Below are 20778 nucleotides of genomic sequence, written 5' to 3'. Positions count from 1 at the left end.
CTGCCTACACAGATACATACAGGAAGAGATGGAGTTCTTGAACATATCCTCACTCGGCACAGCATACCGATACGCTGTCAAAATCGAGCAAAAGTTCAAACAGAAGAAGCGAGACTTTGGATCTGCAAATCCAAAGCCCAAAGGACAAAGGCAAGGTGGGGTGACCCAAGACAACTTGTCGAAGCCGCAAGAAAAGAACAACACCACGAAGCCGAAGAAGGACATAGGAAAGTGGTGTGAGTTCCATAAGAGTCCCACTCATAACACAAGTGAGTGTCGGACCAAGCAGTCGCTGGTGGCCGAGTTGAAGGCTTCCGAATCAGATGCATGTTCCGACTCTGAGTCAGAACCCAACAAGGGGAATGACAAAGGGAAGGAGATCATTGATGCGGATCCCAGCGCCACTGTTGCTACTACTAAGATCCAGAAAAATGAGCTCGAAGATCTAGAGGAGGGGGAACATCTCTTCCACTCACAAATGTGGGTGAAGGGTTCGCCGCTGCAATTCATTGTCGACAGTGGCAGCCAAAAACCTCATTTCAGCAGAGGTCGTGAAGCGGTTGGGCCTACCAACTATACCACACCCACATCTGCACAGTATTGGTTGGCTTCACGAAGGACGAGATCTCAAAGTTCGCTAGCAGTGCCGCCTTCCCTACAGCATCAAGCCCTTCACAGACAAGGTATTGTGTGATGTTACGCCTCTAGATGTTTGTGATGTATTATTAGGCCAGCCATACTTGTGGAAGCGACATGCTATGTATGAGTCAAGGCCTCGCGCTGTCATCATTTCTTTGGATAATTCATTGTATAGGATACTGGAGGTAGCCCCACCTACCGCCACCTCTTTGATCACTGCGAAGAAAGGCAGCAAGCTCATCTCACAGACTAGGAAATTTATTTTCTGTTTGGTTCACTCCGAAAGTAAGGGGAAGATCGTTGCTACATCCATGACCCCCGCGAAGGGTTCCTCCACACAGCAGCAACAACAGAGGGATACAGTCGTGACAGAACACAGGAACAACTTCTCCTTACTCGGAGGGGTACCACACAAGTTTTAGGTGGGTGACAAAGTTTGGTTACATTTGCAGAGGGAGCGCCTTACCAGAACCCATCAAAAACTCAGACCACTTCGACATGGTCCTTACACCAGTAACAAGGCTACGGGAAACAATGCTTTGAAGCAAAACATTCCTCCATTCCTTCGCTTGCACCAAGTGTTCAATGTGGAGCGTCGCCGACCATGCTCCCCACCATTTCTGGACACATCAGAGATTGTAGAATAGCTCACCAGAGACCCAGCTCAGTAGAAGCTTCCTCATCTCAAGGAGGAACTCAATGCAATGGGGACCATTACTTCCTAAGGGGGGAGGAATGATCCAGGTGGATGTTGAAGGCCACCCACTTATCCCATTTGGACCCCCACAACTGTCTCTTTCAGTTTTTCTATTTCCTTAATTATAGCACAGTTTACTATTTTTAGCAGTTTTTCGGGTCCTAAACTTCCGGAGCCGTTTTGAGGCCCTAAATGACGTTTTTTGGGAAATCCATCGCCAACAATTTTTCTCTCTAAAAATTGTCTTTTCCATCGTAGTCCTCGGAGAGATCTTTCCAACGGGCTATCATGCGCGTCAAACGGAGATAGTACGACCAATTCGTGACCCCGAGAAGTTGATGTACCAACTTACCCAAAAACGGGGCCCACAATTTGGCATTCATCTTCTAGGGTTAGGTTTTGGAATGTGAAGGGTTTTCCATTGTTTCTCAACAATAAATAGGCCCTCGAGCCTCATTGTAACACAGTTTTTGGAGAACAGTTCAGAGGCATGTAGCCGACACATCTCTTCTCAGAGATAAGCTACCATCGCCCTAGCTAGTTTATTTCCATTTCTATTTGTAAGAATATTTCAGTATTTTACAGTAATGAAATGAAGTATTATTTCCGCTGCATATTTGTCTTTATGGTTATCTCTGTATTTTATTGCATTCCTGTTTAAATCCGGATCAGTGGTATCAGAGCGGTCTGCTTTTTCTCTGTTTTTCTTTGCATGTCCCCAACGAGGTCGGGATATAAGGAGTTAGGTCTGGAACTGGTTGAACCTTTGCAAGACCAGCCTCGCAACTCTCGACGACCTCCCATGGCGGATGAGAAGAAAAACGAGTGGGCAGGAGATCCTATCAAAATCTTGCCCGAGGAAGCCCTCGAGCAACAAAGGAAAGCGATGATGGACAGCTTTGCCCAAATCCTTCAGCGGCTACCTAGAGGCGACGCATCGGCTTCCAACAGCTACTCTGGAAATGCCGCACCGTTTAAGGTACAAGTTAATTTTGAAATCCCCATCTTCGAGGGTAAAATAGACGCAGATGCTGTAGATAAATGGTTAAATCTGCTCGATGGGTATTTTTCTGTTCATGAATTTTCAAGTCGGGAAAAGATTGTTTTCACTCTTCTCAAAGCAGCCCCCCATGTCAAGGACTAGTGGGAAGCCTACTGCGAACAGAAGGATGAAAGTTCAGGCTCACTGTTTTCAGCCGCACCCACTTGGAATGACTTTCGGGCTGCCATCAAGGAGCAGTACTACCCTATCAAAAGCTATGAGGAAAATTACATCAAATGGACCACACTGCGGTAGGGACGAGACCAAGATGTGCCAGAGTTCACAAACATTTTTCATACCCTTCGCACACAATTGGGTATCAAATATTCTAAGCTGTATCTGGTACTCAAATACCGCGGCTGCCTACACAGATACATCCAGGAAGAGATGGTGTTCTTGAACATCTCCTCACTTGGCACAACATACCGATAAATTGTCAAAATCGAGAAAAAGTTCAAACAGAAGAAGCGAGACTTTGGATCTGCAAACCCAAAGCCCAAAGGACAAAGGCAAGGCGGGGTGACCCAAGACAACCCGTCGAAGCTGCAAAAAAATAACAAAACCACGAAGCGGAAGAAGGACACAAGAAAGTGGTGTGAGTTCCACAAGAGTCCCACTCATAACACAAGTGAGTGTCGGACCAAGTAGTCGCTAGTGGCCGAGTTGAAGGCTTCCGAATCAGATGCATGTTCCGACTCTGAGTCAGAACCCGACAAGGGGAATGACAAAGGGAAGGAGATCATTGATGCGGATCCCAGCGCCACTGTTGCTACTACTAAGATCCAGAAAAATGAGCCCGGAGATCTAGAGGAGGGGGAACGTCTCTTCCACTCACAGATGTGGGTGAAGGGTTCGCCGCTGCAATTCATTGTCGAGAGTGGTAGCCAAAAAACCTCATTTCAGCAGAGGTCGTGAAGCAGTTGGGCCTACCAACTATACCACACCCACAGTCGCACAGTATCAGTTGGCTTCACGAAGAACGAGATCTCAAAGTTCGCTAGCAGTGCCGCCTTCCCTACAGCATCAAGCCCTTCACAGAAGAGGTATTGTGTGATGTTACACCTCTGGATGTTTGTGATGTACTATTAGGCCAGCCATACTTGTGGAAGCGACATGCTGTGTATGAGTCAAGGCCTCGCGCTGTCATCATTTCTTTGGATAATTCATTATACAGGATACCAGAGGTAGCCCCACCTACCGCCACCTCTTTGATCACTGCTAAGAAAGGCAGCAAGCTCATCTCACAGACTAGGAAATTTATTTTCTGTCTGGTTCGCTCCCAAAGTAAGGGGAAGATCGTTGCTACATCCATGATCCCCGCGAAGGGTTCCTCCACATAGCAGCAGCAATAGAGGGATACAGTCGTGACAGAACACAGGAACAACTTCTCCTTACCTGGAGGGGTACCACACAAGTTTCAGGTGGGCAACAAAGTTTGGTTACATTTGCAGAGGGAGCGCCTTACCAGAACCCATCAGAAACTCAGACCACTTCGACATGGTCCTTACACCAGTAACAAGGCTACGGGAAACAATGCTTTGAAGCACAACATTCCTCCATTCCTTCGCTTGCACCGAGTGTTCAATGTGGATCGTCGCCGGCCATGCTCCCCACCATTTCTGGACACATCAGAGATTGCAGAACAGCTCACTAGAGACCCAGCTCAGCAGAAGCTTCCTCATCTCAGGGAGGAACTCAACGCAATGGGGACCATTGCTTCCCAAGGGGGGAGGAATGATCCAGGTGGATGTTGGTGGCCACCCACCTAACCCATTTGGACCCCCACAACTGTCTCTTTCAGTTTTTCTATTTCCTTAATTATAGCAGAGTTTACTATTTTAGCAGTTTTTCGGGTCCTAAACTTCCGGAGCCGTTTTGAGGCCCTAAATGATGTTTTTTGGGAAATCCACCACCAACGATTTTGTTTTCTAAAAATCATTTTTTCCGTCGTAGTCCTCGAAGAGATCTTTTCAACGGGCTATCATGCACGTCAAACGGAGATAGTACGACCAATTCGCGACCCCGGGAAATTGATGTACCAACTTACCCAAAAACGGGGCCCACAATTTGGCGTTTCATCTTCTAGGGTTAGGTTTTGGAATGTGAAGGGTTTTCCATTGTTTCTCAACAATAAATAGGCCCTCGAGCCTAATTGTAACAAAATTTTTGGAGAACAGTTCAGAGGCATGTAGCCGACACATCTCTTCTCAGAGATAAGCTACCATCGCCCTAGCTGGTTTATTTCCATTTCTACTTGTAAGCATATTTCAGTATTTTACATTAATGAAATGAAGTATTAGTTCCGCTGCATATTTGTCTTTATGGTTATCTCTGTATTTTATTGCGTTCCTGTTTAAATCCGGATCAGTGGTATCAAAGCGGTTTGTTTTTTCTCTGTTTTTCTTTGCATGTCCCCAACGAGGTCGGGATATAAGGAGTTAGGTCTGGAACTGGTCGAACCTTTGCAAGACTAGCCTCGTAAATCTCGACGACCTCCCATGGCGGATGAGAAGAAAAATGAGGGGGCAGGAGATCCTATCAAAATCTTGCTCGAGGAAGCCCTCGAGTGACAAAGGAACGTGATGATGGACAGCTTTGCCCAAATCCTTCAGTAGCTACCTAGAGGCGACGCATCGGCTTCCAACAGCTACTCTAGAAATGCCACACCGTTTAAGGTACAAGTTAATTTTGAAATCCCCATCTTCGAGGGTCAAATAAACGCAGATGCCGTAGATAAATGGTTAAATCTGCTCGATGGGTATTTTTCTGTTCATGAATTTTCAAGTTGGGAAAAGATTGTTTTCGCTCTTCTCAAAGCAGCCCCCCACGTCAAGGACTGGTAAGAAACCTACTGCGAACAGAAGGATGAAAGTTCAGGTTCATTGTTTTCAGCCACACCCACTTGGAATGACTGCCGGGATGCCATCAAGGAGCAGTACTACCCTGTCAAAAGCTATGAGGACAAATACATCAAATGGACCACACTGTGGCAGGGACGAGACCAAGATGTGCCGGAGTTCACAAACATTTTTCATACCCTTCACACACAATTGGGTATCAAAGATTCTAAGCTGCATCTGGTACTCAAATACCGCGGTTGCCTACACAGATACATCCAGGAAGAGATGAAGTTCTTGAACATCTCCTCACTTGGCACAACATACCGATACGCTATCAAAATCGAGCAAAAGTTCAAATAGAAGAAGCAAGACTTTGGATCTGCAAATCCAAAGCCCAAAGGACAAAGCCAAGGCGGGGTGACCCAAGACAACCTGTCGAAGCCGCAAGAAAAGAACAACACCACGAAGCCGAAGAAGGACACAAGAAAGTGGTGTGAGTTCCACAAGAGTCCCACTCATAACACAAGTGAGTGTCGGACCAAGCAGTCGCTGGTGGCCGAGTTGAAGGCTTCCGAATCAAATGCATGTTCCGACTCTGAGTCAGAACCCGACAAGGGGAATGACAAAGGCAAGCAGATCATTGATGCAGATCCCAGCACCACTGTTGCTACTGCCAAGATCCAGAAAAATGAGCCCAAAGATCTAGAGGAGGGGGAATGTCTTTTCCACTCACAGATGTGGGTGAAGGGTTCACCGCTGCAATTCATTGTCAACAATGGTAGCCAAAAGAACCTCATTTCAGTAGAGGTCGTGAAGTGGTTGGGCCTACCAACTACACAACACCCACAACCATACAGTATCGGTTGGCTTCACGAAGGACGAGATCTCAAAGTTCGCCAGCAGTGCTGCCTTCCCTACAGCATCAAGCCCTTCACAGACGAGGTATTGTGTGATGTTACACCTCTGGATGTTTGTGATGTACTATTAGGCCAGCCATACTTGTGGAAGTGACATGCTGTGTATGAGTCAAGGCCTCGCACTGTCATCATTTCTTTGGATAATTCATTATACAGGATACCGGAGGTAGCCCCACCTACCGCCACCTCTTTGATTACTGCTAAGAAAGGCAGCAAGCTCATCTCACAGACTAGGAAATTTATTTTCTGTCTGGTTCGCTCCCAAAGTAAGGGGAATATCGTTGCTACATCCATGACCCCCGCGAAGGGTTCCTCCACACAGCAGCAGCAATAGAGGGATACAGTCGTGACAGAACACAGGAACAACTTCTCCTTACCCGGAGGGGTGCCACACAAGTTTCAGGTGGGCGACAAAGTTTGGTTACATTTGCAGAGGTAGCGCCTTACCAGAACCCATCAGAAACTCAGACCACTTCGACATGGTCCTTACACCAGTAACAAGGCTATGGGAAACAATGCTTTGAAGCACAATATTCCTCCATTCCTTCACTTGCACCGAGTGTTCAATGTGGACCATCGCCGACCATGCTCCCCACCATTTCTGGACACATCAGAGATTGCAGAACAGCTCACCAGAGACCCAGCTCAGCAGAAGCTTCCTCATCTCAGGGAGGAACTCAACGCAATGGGGACCATTGCTTCCTAAGGGGGGAGGAATGATCCAGGTGGATGTTGGTGGCCACCCACCTATCCCATTTGGACCCCCACAACTGTCTCTTTCAGTTTTTCTGTTTCCTTAATTATAGCACAGTTTACTATTTTAGTAGTTTTTCGGGTCCTAAACTTCCGGAGCCGTTTTGAGGCCCTAAACGACGTTTTTTGGGAAATCCACCACCGCCGATTTTTCTCTCTAAAAATCATAGTTTCCGTCGTAGTCCTTGGAGAGATCTTTTCAACGGGCTATCATGCACATCAAACGGAGATAGTACGACCAATTCGCGACCCCGGGAAGTTGATGTACCAACTTACCCAAAAACGGGGCCCACAATTTGGCGTTTCATCTTCTAGGGTTAGGTTTTGGAATGTGAAGGGTTTTCCATTGTTTCTCAACAATAAATAGGCCCTCGAGCCTCATTGTAACACAATTTTTGGAGAACAGTTCAGAGGCATGTAGCCGACACATCTCTTCTCAGAGATAAGCTACCATCGCCCTAGCTGGTTTATTTCTATTTCTATTTGTAAGCATATTTCAGTATTTTACAGTAATGAAATGAAGTATTATTTCTGCTGCATATTTGTCTTTATGGTTATCTCTGTATTTTATTGCGTTCCTATTTAAATCCGGATCAAAAGAGAAAAGGAAAAGATCCTAGGTGAAAACATCCTTTGAGGCGCCTAGGCAGACATACTAGTTGAAAACCTTATTGAGGAAATTAGTAGGTCTAGGAAAAAAATGAAAAAAAGAAAAAAGGAAAAAATATTTTCTCCATGTATCTCCCTCTGATGAATGCAGGTACTCTCCAAGCTTTGCAAGCAATAAGAGCAAGTTAACGCCATAAGAAAAAGTTGTTCAAAAATCTAGTCAAAGGAAGTCAAATTTGGGCTTTCTCCCCCTTTACCCAAATTATCCAACAAGACCAAGGCCATGTGAGTCCATCACCCTCATCCACCCATCATTTCCAAGCCTTTCCCATTCATTTTCCTTGCTGTCCTAAAATGCTACAAGAAGGCATTATTTTTCTACAAGATTGACAAAATACATAGGGCATAAATTGTTTTGACCATATATAAACAAACATGCATCATTTTGTTGAGATTTTTCATGGGTAGATGTATAAGGATGATGGTAACATGCTCAAGGAATTTCCACAAATTCCAATGCACACGTTTCGAGAAATTGGCCTCCATCACCTACAACTGTTGTTAATTTTTATTGTGATTTGTGCATCTGTTGGCCAAGATTGTTTTTGGGGAGACGAATAAGGATGATGGAAACAAGATCAAAAAATTTCAAGTCAATCCAATCTACCGTTTCATAGATATGGATAAAACAATTCTACTACAGGAGTGTTCCAGAATTGCTACTCGAGTGACCAGAATTGCTACAAGATTGTGATCGACATAGAAAAATGGTTCATATCTTATATTTTTTAATTAGGAACATGACGAAGGGTCCACCATAGCCTCATCATTAATTTTCCACACCACTTAACCTCTTCTCCACTCTCATTTCCACCTTTGTCCATAAAAAGCACCACTTTTCACCCCTTCTTCCATCTCTTCTACCACATAAAAGGGCTCTGATCCTTTCCAACAAATTACTCATGAATTATCAATATTTTTAAAGGAAAAACTTGAAGGAAATTATGATACTAAAAGGACCTATGTGACTGCTACAAGACGAAACACATTCCTGTAGCAGTCTTCACATCCCTTGTCAGACCATAGTTAGAGCATGAAATTTAAAATTTAGTCACCATGAGCACTCGAGGATTGCATTTTTGATCCTTCAGTAGCCACATGACCTCATATTAGCTGCTATAGGATTCTTCATCAATCAGCGAATAACAACATCTAAGCCAAAGAGCATCTGCCTTAAGGACATTCCTTCATCATCAAGCATTAGTCAACAAGAGAACATAAAAAATACATATCTTTCTCAAGAAATTGTAGACGACATGCACATCAACCTTACCTCTGTTCAGAAATGAGATATGATTAGCTACAACACTCACATCAAGAGAATCTTAGGAGCAGATAAATAACAACGACATGAAAACCTAGAGGACCTGTAGTAAATTATCACATGCAATGTCAGGATCATCCTATACAACCTCGACAACTACAACAACGTCCTGCACAAAAAACTCTCATGGAAATGCACAGGTATGAAACTCTATAACCTCACCCTTCGAACCTATTTTAGCTTGAAAAACATTGCAAGTGTATGAAGGAAAATGTTTTTTTATAACCAAAATTAGTAGCAAAACAACCTCGACCTTATCTAGTAGTTAACTTCACTTTTCCACCAAGACACCCACATGAATTGGAGAAACATGACAAAAGTGAAAAGTTCTTGGGAACTGGGTTGTTATCATTTATTTGTGAAGGAGGATAGGGAGTGCGAAGGGGTAAGTGAGGACCAGAGCCAACTCAATTAACTCAAAATACTCTTATTTTATTTCGCGTGCAATGAAAAAAAGAGAAAAGATTGAAAAAATAAATAAATAAAAAAACAAACAAACACAACAACAACAACAATAAAAATAAAAGGTGTACCCACCACCTCTTGGCATGCAAAGATTAGTTTCTACAGGATTCAGGTTGTGTGCTACAGGATCATAACAAGATTCTACAAGACAAGAACATAACTGCTATAGGAGTACCAAAAATTCTATGTGTGTACCAACAATGCTACAAGAAGCTAATCGAGTGCTACAAGAGGGAAAATTTCACCCATAGGGAGGACCACTACTAGAGAAAAAAAGAGGAGCTACACACAAAACAAGGCTGCTACAGGAAGAACAAGAACTATTATAGGAGAAACATGGAATTATATAGGAAGGGGAAGCCACATCAAAAGGGAAAAAATAATACCTCCAAGAACTCTAGGAGCTTGATTCACGACATAACCTTGAATTTGTTGAGGGTGGGAGAATTATACCCACAAAATTTGCAATACCACTCTTCTTTGAGCTAGAAAGGGAAAGAGGTAAAACTCACATATGGGTGCAAATTGCAAAATCTAAAAAGGTGGAGGATGTGGGCCTCATAGAGGAAAAAGTGAAACAAATGGGTAAATAATTGGCTGACTTAAGGCTAAAAGAATTAGTCATGAAGGAGTAGTTCCAGTTAGAAAGAAAGAGGCTTAGAGAGAAACTATAGGAAAAGGAGGCACAACTTGCCACCATGGAAAGTTTGTCCATGAAGGCCATCCAATGCAGGAAGCCATCCAAATCATATTCCATTGAGCTAAGGAAGAAAATTGCATGAAAAGACATCTGAGGCATAAAAGAAGAATAATCGGGCAAGAAGTTGGATATGTTGCTCAGAGGATGAACAACAACTTCAGTAGGAAGTTATGACAGGCCTCTAAATTAGACACAAATTAAGGCCCATCTAACCTTTCCTATGGAGATAAATGATATATTAAATCTCTCCTTCTACACTTAATAATTTTTTTTAGATTTAATATGTTAGAAATGTTCTTAGGCATTCGGCAGGTTATATTGCTCCTATCACAATCTTGTCACTCTTGTAGTAGTTCTCTAGAGGACTTGCAACAATTTGTTTTCAAGATTTTCCTTGCCTAGATTCACTCCAAATTCATGGTAGAAGAAGATTTATAGTCTATGAAAACTCTAAGGCCACTTTGGTTGAGCCAAGGCTTGGTTATTCGACTGTTTAGCTCTTATATTTATTACTTTTTGTATGTTGATTTTTGTAATTAGTCTAGATTCTTTTTCCACAATTTACTTTATGTAAAGTGTGATTTTGTTTTTGTAAGAGTAATCTAGGAATTTCCTTTCATGCAAAATAGAATATATTTCCTTTAAATTTCATTTACTTTTGAGCAAGATAGATTAGATTTTCTTAGTTTTCATTATTCTTTACATTTTTACAAATAGAATAAATTTCTTTTATGTCATTTACTTTCCAAGTTGAATAGATTTTCTTATTGTTATTTACCTTTTGCAAATTGGGATTGATGACTTACCTAGATGTTTGTTCATTTGGATTTGTTTCATTTCCTTCTTTCACTTGCAGCAAAGGGATTCATACTAGTAAGAGGAAGGTGTTTGTTACACATACAATATCGACCGCTCTTAAGTTTGTATGAATCTCAGGTTGATAATTTAAGTTGATAGCCTCAGGAGTTGCAAAATTCTTGTTGCAATACTTGGTCTCATCAACTACCCATTGAATATATTTCTCATGGAAGCTCATTTTCCTCATAACTTTGAACAAGAAATTGTGATTGAACCTAGAAAATGCATTAGCCATGTCTAGCTTTAAAACCATCCCCCGATCCCCTCTTTTCCAACTAGAGTACACTGCCTCTTGAATAATAATGATATTATCGAAAATCTATTGGCTAGAGATGAATCTCCCTTGGTTCTCAAAGTTTATGTTGGGGAGAACCTTTTTTAGCATAGATGCCAAAATTTTGGTGATTATCTTGTATGATACATTACACAAGGAAATAGGTTGGAATCTATCAAAGGAGGAGGGATTTCACTCCTTTATAATTAATGCCAAAAATTAAGAGTTAATTTCTCCTCCTATACACATTTGCTTGAACGATTAGCCAATCATTCTTATTACATACTTCCTGATTACACCCCAAAACGTATGGTAGAAGAGAGCCACAAATCCATCTGGTCCTGGAGACCTATCTGCGTGGAAGGAGAAAACAACTTAATGGATTTATTCTACCGAAAGGGGGGCTATGAGTTGCTCATTCATTCTCTCTGTTATGAGTTCTGGAATACACTATGGCATATAGTTATTAGCCTAAATCGACTCATTGTCATTCCTTTCGTATATAGAATTGAAGTGCTTGTACGCTGCCTCATGGATCTATTGAAAATCATCCAACCTTTGCCCATGAACCTAAATCCCAGAGATATTGTTCTTTCTCTATTTGTTTTCTCTTGATTGTGAAAAAAATTGGTATTCCTGTTACATTCTTGAAGCTAAATACTCTTGGATTTGAGCCTCCACAATTCCTCCTCCTTATGAATCCCTAAATGATAAGAGTGAAACAATTACATTTCTTGTGAGAGGAGATCAGGCATAACTTCCTTTGATTCCACCTTTAATTGAACATGGGTTAATGTTTATTCCAACGAGGGAGAAGTCCACCCAACATTTTATTTCATTTTAATTAGCCATTTCTTCTCATCCATTTTCAGTCTCTTAATTTTAGTTTCCCAAATAGCAATGGCGCTGCCCTCCACCCATTGACTCTAGGAATTATTAACTAGCCCAGGAAAACTAGATAATTTCAGCTAGATGACTGATAACTGGAATGGGATGGGTCCATAATTCTAGGGAGGAAAAAGGGAAAGCTTAATATGCTTATGATCGGAACCATTCCATGGAAAGATGAAGCAATGAAGCATCAAGTTGATAGATAGAAAAGAGCCAGAGACTAAAACCTGTCCAAGCTGGCTGCAACATGCCCCGGGCCAGATCTTTGATTATTCCATGTGTAAGTAAATATCCGAGGCTTTACATCAAGAAGTTGTATAGAGTTTAATAAGTCCTCCATGGATTCTTGAAAGGGGTCCCAGACAATCAACCCTCCCCTTTTTTCTTTGTGATTTAAGATGGTGTTAAATTCCCCTCCAAAGATACAGTTGTTCCCCAACTATGTATCTTTGAGTTCCAAAAGTGATTGCCAACAATATTTCTTTTCACGAAAATGAAATGGCATGTATATGTTAAATATTGTGCATACTTGATTTAGATCTGAACAATGGAATTCTGTAGCAATGCAGTTATTTGTCTTGTGATACTTTAGTAGCTTCACTTGATCTGGGTCCCATAGTGTGCAAATTACTCCTGAAGCTCCTCTGGAGCTTTCCGAGGCCTGGCATCTTTTGCTCCATATTTTCATGTGTATGGATGAGAGATCAACCTCATCCACCTCTGTTTCTTGGAATAGGGCTACCATTGGTTTCTCTTTCATAATAAGAGATTTTTCCTTGCTTATCCTTTTCCTAGATCCTAGCCCTCTGCAATTCGAGGAAATGATTTTCATTTCATACTTGTTAGTTTGAAGTGCCCCTTTTGAGGTTCCAACTCCTTTTTTCCCTTCCTTATTCCCATGCTCCACAATCTGCTGAGGGATGGTGCTTTAATTCCATAACTCCTTTTATTTCTTTATTTTCTCTTTCCTTATTTATGTGTTAGATTTCCTACTCGATCTTTGAATCCTCCTCTCAATTTCTTTTTCCTTTTTTGCTTCTGATTTTTCATCAGTAGAACTTACTATAGAGATCTCACTCATAGCTTATTTGGAAGAATGATATGCCTCTTCCTCTACTTCTGACGAATCTTCGGAGGGCATGGAGGATTCTTCTAGGGAAGGGTGCTCTTTGTCGAGGGAGTCTTTCTGTTACTGAATTTCACCCTCCTAATCTACTTGGGATGGGCCTTCTTCCTTATTAAGGGATGACAAACCCTCAAACTTGTTCTTAGATCCTTTCTTAGCTCCTATGTCACTCGAACTTGTTTTGTTTCCTTGATCTACCTTATTATCCCCTGGATCTTTAGCTTGTTGGGCCTACCACCCTTGATTTGAGGGAGGCTACCTAGCCGGGCCTTTATACCTCTTAGCCTATTGCCACTGTTACCCTTGATCTCCTTGATTTTAATGTAGTCTAGTAGATTTGGTGTAGGTCCAGGAAAAGTGACCATATTCATGGCATACTCTGCACTTCAAAGGGAGTTGGTCATAGTGCACTTCCTGGATATGGGTCTAATCATCCATATAGAGATTGATTGCCACTAGGAGACCCTTCTCTAGATCTACCTCTACACAAATTCATGAACAAGAGAATGACCCCTCCCTATGCTCAACACAATCAATGTACTTTCCTAATGAGTTTCCAATTAGTCTGAAAGTGGCACCATTACACAAGTGAAGAGGGAGATACAAAAAATTCACCCAGACTAGAACAACAATGGGGATGTCACAATCCCGGTTGAAATTGGGGTTCCATTTGTCCAAGTACAAACCCTGAGGGCCCATAAAATACATACCACTTCTAAAAATAAAATCCCTACCTTCCTTTCATTCAATGTAGAAGGTGAAGAAGCCTTTCCCCACAAAGGAAGATTACACCTCCCCTTTCATCTTAGGCTTCCAATTTTGATCAATCCAGGAATGAACCAACTTGAGGGAAGCCATAAACCAGTAAAATACCCAATCAACCCCTAATATACTAGATGCAAAGTCTTAACTTTGGCTTGAGGAGAAGAGATAACAATCTTTGGGATCTCCTCTATTTTCTTAACAAATTTTGAGGTGAATGCCTTTTGGAACTTTGAACCATTTGCAACTAGGTTGCTAAATGCCACGAATTTGGTGGGAAACTTCGATTGCAAAGGATCAACCATAACGACTTCCTAGATGCCAGAAAAACCCCCTTATCATAGGGATCGATATCTCTAAAAGGAGCCACCATAGCCTGTTCTCTGAATCAAACTATAAATGCTTGAATGAGTGCTTCCAGTCGACTTAGCAATTACTGAACAATAATTGAAATCTTTCTTATGCCTTTTGAAGTTTTATATATTCATAATTAGCATGCACTTATATTTTTAAATAAACCAATTTATCTAAAATATTCATAGCTCCATATTGTTGAGAGAGATAAAATGCCTTGAGTGTTGGATTTTGACTATACTAAGAGGGGAGGTGAATCATTATAATGACCCATTTCAACACATCAATCACATAAGAAACACATAAGAATTCCAAACGTATGAGGAAACCCTTATTTCTACCTTATACATTTTATCATTTACCACCTTTTCTCACTACTTTATTATCATATTCACCTAATTTTTCCTCTTTTATGAACATCAAGGTAATCAAACTATGTATTTTAATTATTTTAGAGTTTGAATCAAAATTGAGCATTAAAATTAAATTTGGACAGAACTCAAAAAGCTTGTAATGGCTCGATTAAAGTCATGGTTGCAGGACACTGGGCTCAAATCAAATGCATATCTGGAAATAATGGGAACCAAGGATGGATGAGCACCTATTCGATCGTATCAAATAAAATAGAAGATAGCCAGTCAACACTGGTCAAACCTAACCAGTCACTCAGGAAGTCCCCTGAATCGGGGTCAGTTTTATGATTTTGTGGGATTCATCCTTATTTTGTGTAACAAATAAATAATTTCGACCTTATGAGAAGGATTAGGGTTATTGTTATTTGTTACAACCTTTTTATCTTGTATTTTTATGATTTTTCCTATTTAAGCAAGACATTCATAATTAGAGAGGACCTAGGAGACTTTGAGACTATCACTTTCTGAAGACAATTGAAGACAAAGACTTTCTTTATAATTTTCTTGTGCAGACTATATGATTTGAATGGAGTGTTGTAGATGATTGTTTTAAAGGTGTACTAGGCAAAGGTGGAGGGCATACTGAGCTAAATACACTTTGTTGTAGCGTAATGTTCATAGTTGTGAATCTACTAGTTCTAATTCTGTATGTTTATTTTATTTCTTTGTTGTAAATACTTGTAGATATTTTCAGTATGAATTCATGTTATGGCCATGTTTTGTTGCATGAGTATTTATCTCCTTTTAGTAATTAGTTTGGATGTGGATGGACAACCAAGACTCTTAGAGTAGATCCTCTTCTCCGTGAGCTAGGACTACACTGAATTAAGATTCACTTTCTTATATGTTTTCATAGTTACATTTTATCATGCTTTCTTAGATGTTTGGCAATGTTATTATAGAAGGAATGTGGAAGGATAACCGAGACTCTTAAAGTAGAGCCTCTTCTCCATCTTCTAAAATAAACTAATCTCATTGACCAATCATTTATATGCTTTCATAAAGTAGATTTGAATGTTTCTTTTACTTCCATTTTTAAAATAGTTGTCTTATTATCTTTAAGATTCCAAAATGCATTCAACTTTTCACAATATAAACAATGGCTTCTTGAGTTAATTTGATCTAAGATCCATATATTTTGGCATGTTTCTATGTTTAATGATCCGGTTGATAATTAAATATATGTTCTAATTTAGTTTCATAAATTAGACCTACATTTTTGGCGTTGTTGTCAGGGAAGCACACTTAGATACAATTAGTTAGGAAGCTTGTTTAGAAAAAAATACAAAAACAACAACAAAACACAAAAACAAATTTTTTTTTTCATTATGGTTATTCACATTTAGACATAGAAATTAGAAAGGTAGATCCCAAAACAAAACCCCCAACTACTAATAAAAAAATCACTAACTACAAAATCCATTTTAAAAACAAAGATCTAAAAACATGATGTTAAAGAAGTCATTTAGAGAAGGAGGGTATGCCACCACATGGATCTTCCTAAATCCTTTTCCACAATTTAGAATGGTCATTAGGGATGCATATTCTTTTCAAAAGATAGAAGAGGAACAAAACATCCATGAAGAAGATCCAAGGGGTCCTAAATCTACCTCAGGCTGAGAAAGGCAGGATCTAGGGTAACATCAAACCACGCTTAACCTGGTAGCTAGCCCTACCAGATCGGGAGAGGGCTCTCTCCTTGTCAATCTCAGAAAAATATGGTCCATAGAGCTTGAGATGGATAATGTAAGGACTGATTTTAGGCTAGGTATATGCTCAGAGGAGTTTGATTGAATTTAATTTTGGTTTGCTGGCTCAAATGTGAAAGGTAGATTTGGGTCCGGGAATGGACATAGTCTTGCAGAGGTTTCTGTGGGGCGAGGTAGGCAAATGGTTTAATACTTTGAAATAATTGAGATGGAGAGCCTTAAGATTGGTGAGGAGTCGGAGAGGGCATAAGAGTCTCAGGAATCCTCTTCAAATAGTTGAAAACATAAAAAACTAAACAAACCCTAGGTAGAGCACTGCAACATCAATGATTTCTACCTTTATCATTGATTCATTTAGTTCATTTGAAAAGAGAGAGATGATGGCATACATAAATACATGTAAACTTGAGTTACAGAAGGAAAAACAATACCAAATCAACTTGCCACAAGAATCCCACAAAATGCTGCAAACCCTGGTCTATTCCTTTGCCAAACTACAAAGATGAATGTACAATAATGCTCAAAGTATTCACAAGAGTCCAACTTTTACCAATCACTAAAAAACTACTTGATATAGGAAACAAACAACTCATGATAGGCTTTAGGGGTTTAATTCATGATTTTAGGAGTTGTTCCAACAAGATCTAAACTAAGAACTGAAAAGTAGGCAGTGGAACAACTTGCCTCTAAAACCTAGGAAACTGATTCATTCAGTTTCAAACTACCTTTTCATGATGTATCTACCTCCATGAGTGAAATTTTAGCATATTTACATCAAATTCCATCCATTTACATCAAATTAAATCATGAGTTTGACCATGGGAGAGAGAAAAGTCAAACTGAGAAAAAACTAGGTGAAAAAAAGAGTTTCTTGGGCAAAAGTAAATTCTCCATCCTGTGCGTCGCACCTTTGTCCCTGTGCGCCATGCCTTTTTGCAGCCGATTTTTGAGGCCTTCCCGTGCACCAAATTTGCTTCAAGAAGGATTTTTGGAAAGGTATGTCTGTCTATTTTCTAGAACAAGTGGAATTTCTTAATTTGGTGTCCATTTGCCCCTCCAAAAGTGAGTTCTTCAAACACTGCTTCCTGTTTGGCCAATAAGGGCAGAAAGGGCATTTTTGAGGTGTTTTTGACCCTTTTGGAAGCTCGAAACTTGACAAAATTTCTTGGAAATTTGTGGGCATTCATATTTTTGCATGAGGAATCCAAAAATGCTAAGTTCTCCTCCAAAGGAGGTCCCTAGCAAAAGCGTGCCAGGTGGTGCGGCGCACCAGGCAAAAAAACCTCTGTTTTACTTCAAAATTTCAAAATTGACAAAAAGTGTGCCAAATTTCTTGAAATTTGGGCTGAGTGTCCTACATCAAGTACTACGTTGGGCTAAGGAAGCCTCAGCCAAAATCATGAGCTTGTCTTGCTCTTTCCTCTTCCTCAAAACTTTCCTCAACTTGGCCTTCAAAATCCTAATTCTTGCTTTACAAACTTTGTTTCTTTAGGTGACTGTTGCTTGATGAATGGAACTGATGAGTGGGACTGATAAATGAGGGATTTTATGTTGGATGTAGGGTTTTTAGGAAGTGATAGGGTTTGGGAAGTAGTGGGAATTTTTTGTTAAGGTTTTAGGGTTTTCTTGATAGGGGGTAGGATTAGTGTGAATGAGAGAGGGAAATGGAAATAAAATTTAGGAAGTGTGGTGGAGGGATGTGAAAATGATACAGGGGGGTAAAACAACAAGAATTGACAATTTGGCAAATCCTAGGCAGTTTCTAGTGCAACTGTGCAGCAAACTAAGGTTTGTATTTTCACCTATTAGAACACCATTAAAGCTGATCAAATCTCTTGCAAAGGCATTTTAGGATGCTTAACTTACTTGTTGAATGAAGATTGCACAAATTTGGAGCCTAGAAAAATGATTTGAGTGAAATTTGGGCTAAACAGGTAGGTGCGCTGCACCACTATTGAGGTGCGCCACGCCCGTTAAAATTGCAGTGTAAAACATGCGCCAGGTGCGCCATGCTCAACAGGTGCATCACGCCGGCTGAAAGGTGCATAACGCTTTTTGTAGGACACTTTTGGAGGCCTTCCTGGTGTCCAAATTGGGCACGAGATAGCTCGTTGGAAAGATCATTGAGTCTACTTTCCAACACAGCCTTGATTGTTCAATTTGGAGTTCATTTTTTTGATCAAAAGTAAAATCTCCCAAGACTGGTTAAAATGTGCAAAATGAGGCTGCCTAAAGGTAGAGTGTTGTTGCAGTCAACTTTTTAAGATTTTCCTCAACCCCAAATTGAGCTCATAATAGCTCATTGGAAAGCTCGTTGTGTCTAGTTATCATTTGAATCATCAAGCAAGTCATTTGGCCAACCAAGAAAGGAGACATCCTGATTTTCCCAAGGTCACTTCAGAGGTCCATCAATTCTCTTGAGGCAATGGTATTTTTGACATTTCTCTAAAACCATGACACCTGTGTAAAAAGTGAAGGAGGTTTTTATTCCTTGGCCTTGTTGAAACCTAATCTTCATGATTGGGGAATTTGTAAAATAAATAAATCAGGAATGTGAACAGTCATCGGAAGATGAACTGAACAATCACTCCTAATGTATAAAACAATAACATACCTATGGAATAAACACACCAATCAGCTTTTTCTGCCTTTTGGAGAGTTACTGCCTGGCCTGACATGGTATCAGAGCCAGTTCTAAAAATAGTTGTAACTCCCTTATCTCTGCCACTGCCTCTGTCCTGAAATGCTCTGCCTCCATTGCATTGCATTCACCTGATTACTCTATCCTGAGCGCTGCTCTGTCCTGAGCGCTGCTCTGCCTCCAGCTATCAATTGAGAGCTACGTGTTGCATTCTACGTGAACGGAGATTTGGAATCGAGTATCCATTGAAATCATTTCTACAACTTAAGGCCGCATTTCATTCTCAAGTGGTTCGACGGTTTGTGTTCCACGAGATCTCTACAGTTCAAGCCATTTGCTAGGCCCTAGATCCGAGCTTGTAGCAGCCAAGGTCGAGTTCACCCTCCTGTGGGACGAGTCTCATATTGGCCAGAGTCATTACCACTGTTGTATGTGGATTCTATTTCTACTTATACATATTCTGGACACAAGGAGAGAGGTCGCAGAGGTTTAAAGTTCGTTGAGTATGCGAGAACCCGTGCAGAGTATCTTTGCTATGGAGGAGCGGCCGTGCGTGTCAACACAGGAGATGTAGCCAATTCTGTCGCCAATTCTGTCGAGTCCGCACAGAGGGATTATCTCGAGCCACCCTTTGCAGAAGTCTGTGCAGAGGAGTTGTTTGCAGAGTGTTCGAGAAGTTTGTGTGGGTTAAGATACCTGTTCGGGGGCCTCGAAGTCCTCGTTCATGGAGTAGTATTTAAGTTTTTGGCGTAGTCAGAGTGTGAATTTTTGGAGTAGTCTGTGTGAATTTTTGGAAATTTCTTCAGGTTCTTTTTTTTTGAAATTAATGTAGAAATGTATTTTTAGAGAAGAGTAAAGGAAATTACGCATTTCTATGGCGTTAAGAAAAGAAATTCAGTCCTCGGAAGCGTCCTTTGCTTAACCCAAACATAAAAGAATATGGTTCCCATGGTTCCCTTTACCACTAGTGAAAACCGATGCATAACATGTTGTTTGCCACGATAATCAGGTTGTTGGACCCGCAGATTTGGTTGTGTTCCCTAACGTATATATCTACCTACATTTCACATTAAAGCCATGGAACTACTGCTGCTATACTCTTAGAAGAAAAACCAGCAAGTTGATTTCTTCATATGTCTTTTATAATGGCTAGTTTTATTTAAAGACGTAGATCAACCTCTGCATCCCAGCTCTTTGGTTCTAGTTGGAAACATCTGGCTGTTTATATGAGGATCCTTGAAGGGATTTGAAGAAACAGTACATAAAAGTATTTGAAATTTTTTGCCCTTTTGAGTACAATTTCACTGTATATCAGCAGAAGTATTTTTTTTCTATCAGCAGAAGTTTTTTTACAGAATGCATTCAATCATCTCTATGGTAGGAATAGTTCTCACTGGCAAGGAGAACTACCCTGAATGGTCCCGGATGATAAAACACACCCTCATCTTCAATGAGTTGTGGAAGGGAGTGTGTGTCGGAGAAGGAGACAATGATCCAGTGCAGCCTACATCAGACAAAGAGCTCGTCATTTGGGAAAACAAGAACAACAAAGCCTATGCATTAATCGCAGCATCTGTAAATGAAGAAGTAAGTCGCCATATTTCATCATATTCAACTGCCTTTGAAGCTTTACAAAAGCTGAAAGAACTCTATGACTCACATTCTGCACTTGAGGTTGTTCAGCTCATGATTAAACTCTTCACT

Source organism: Pinus tabuliformis, chromosome 6 (assembly GCF_031772625.1).
Source record: "Pinus tabuliformis cultivar Carrire ecotype Pingquan chromosome 6, CPIR1, whole genome shotgun sequence".
Classification (NCBI taxonomy): domain Eukaryota; kingdom Viridiplantae; phylum Streptophyta; class Pinopsida; order Pinales; family Pinaceae; genus Pinus; species Pinus tabuliformis.
Note: the sequence above shows the minus strand (reverse complement) of the source record.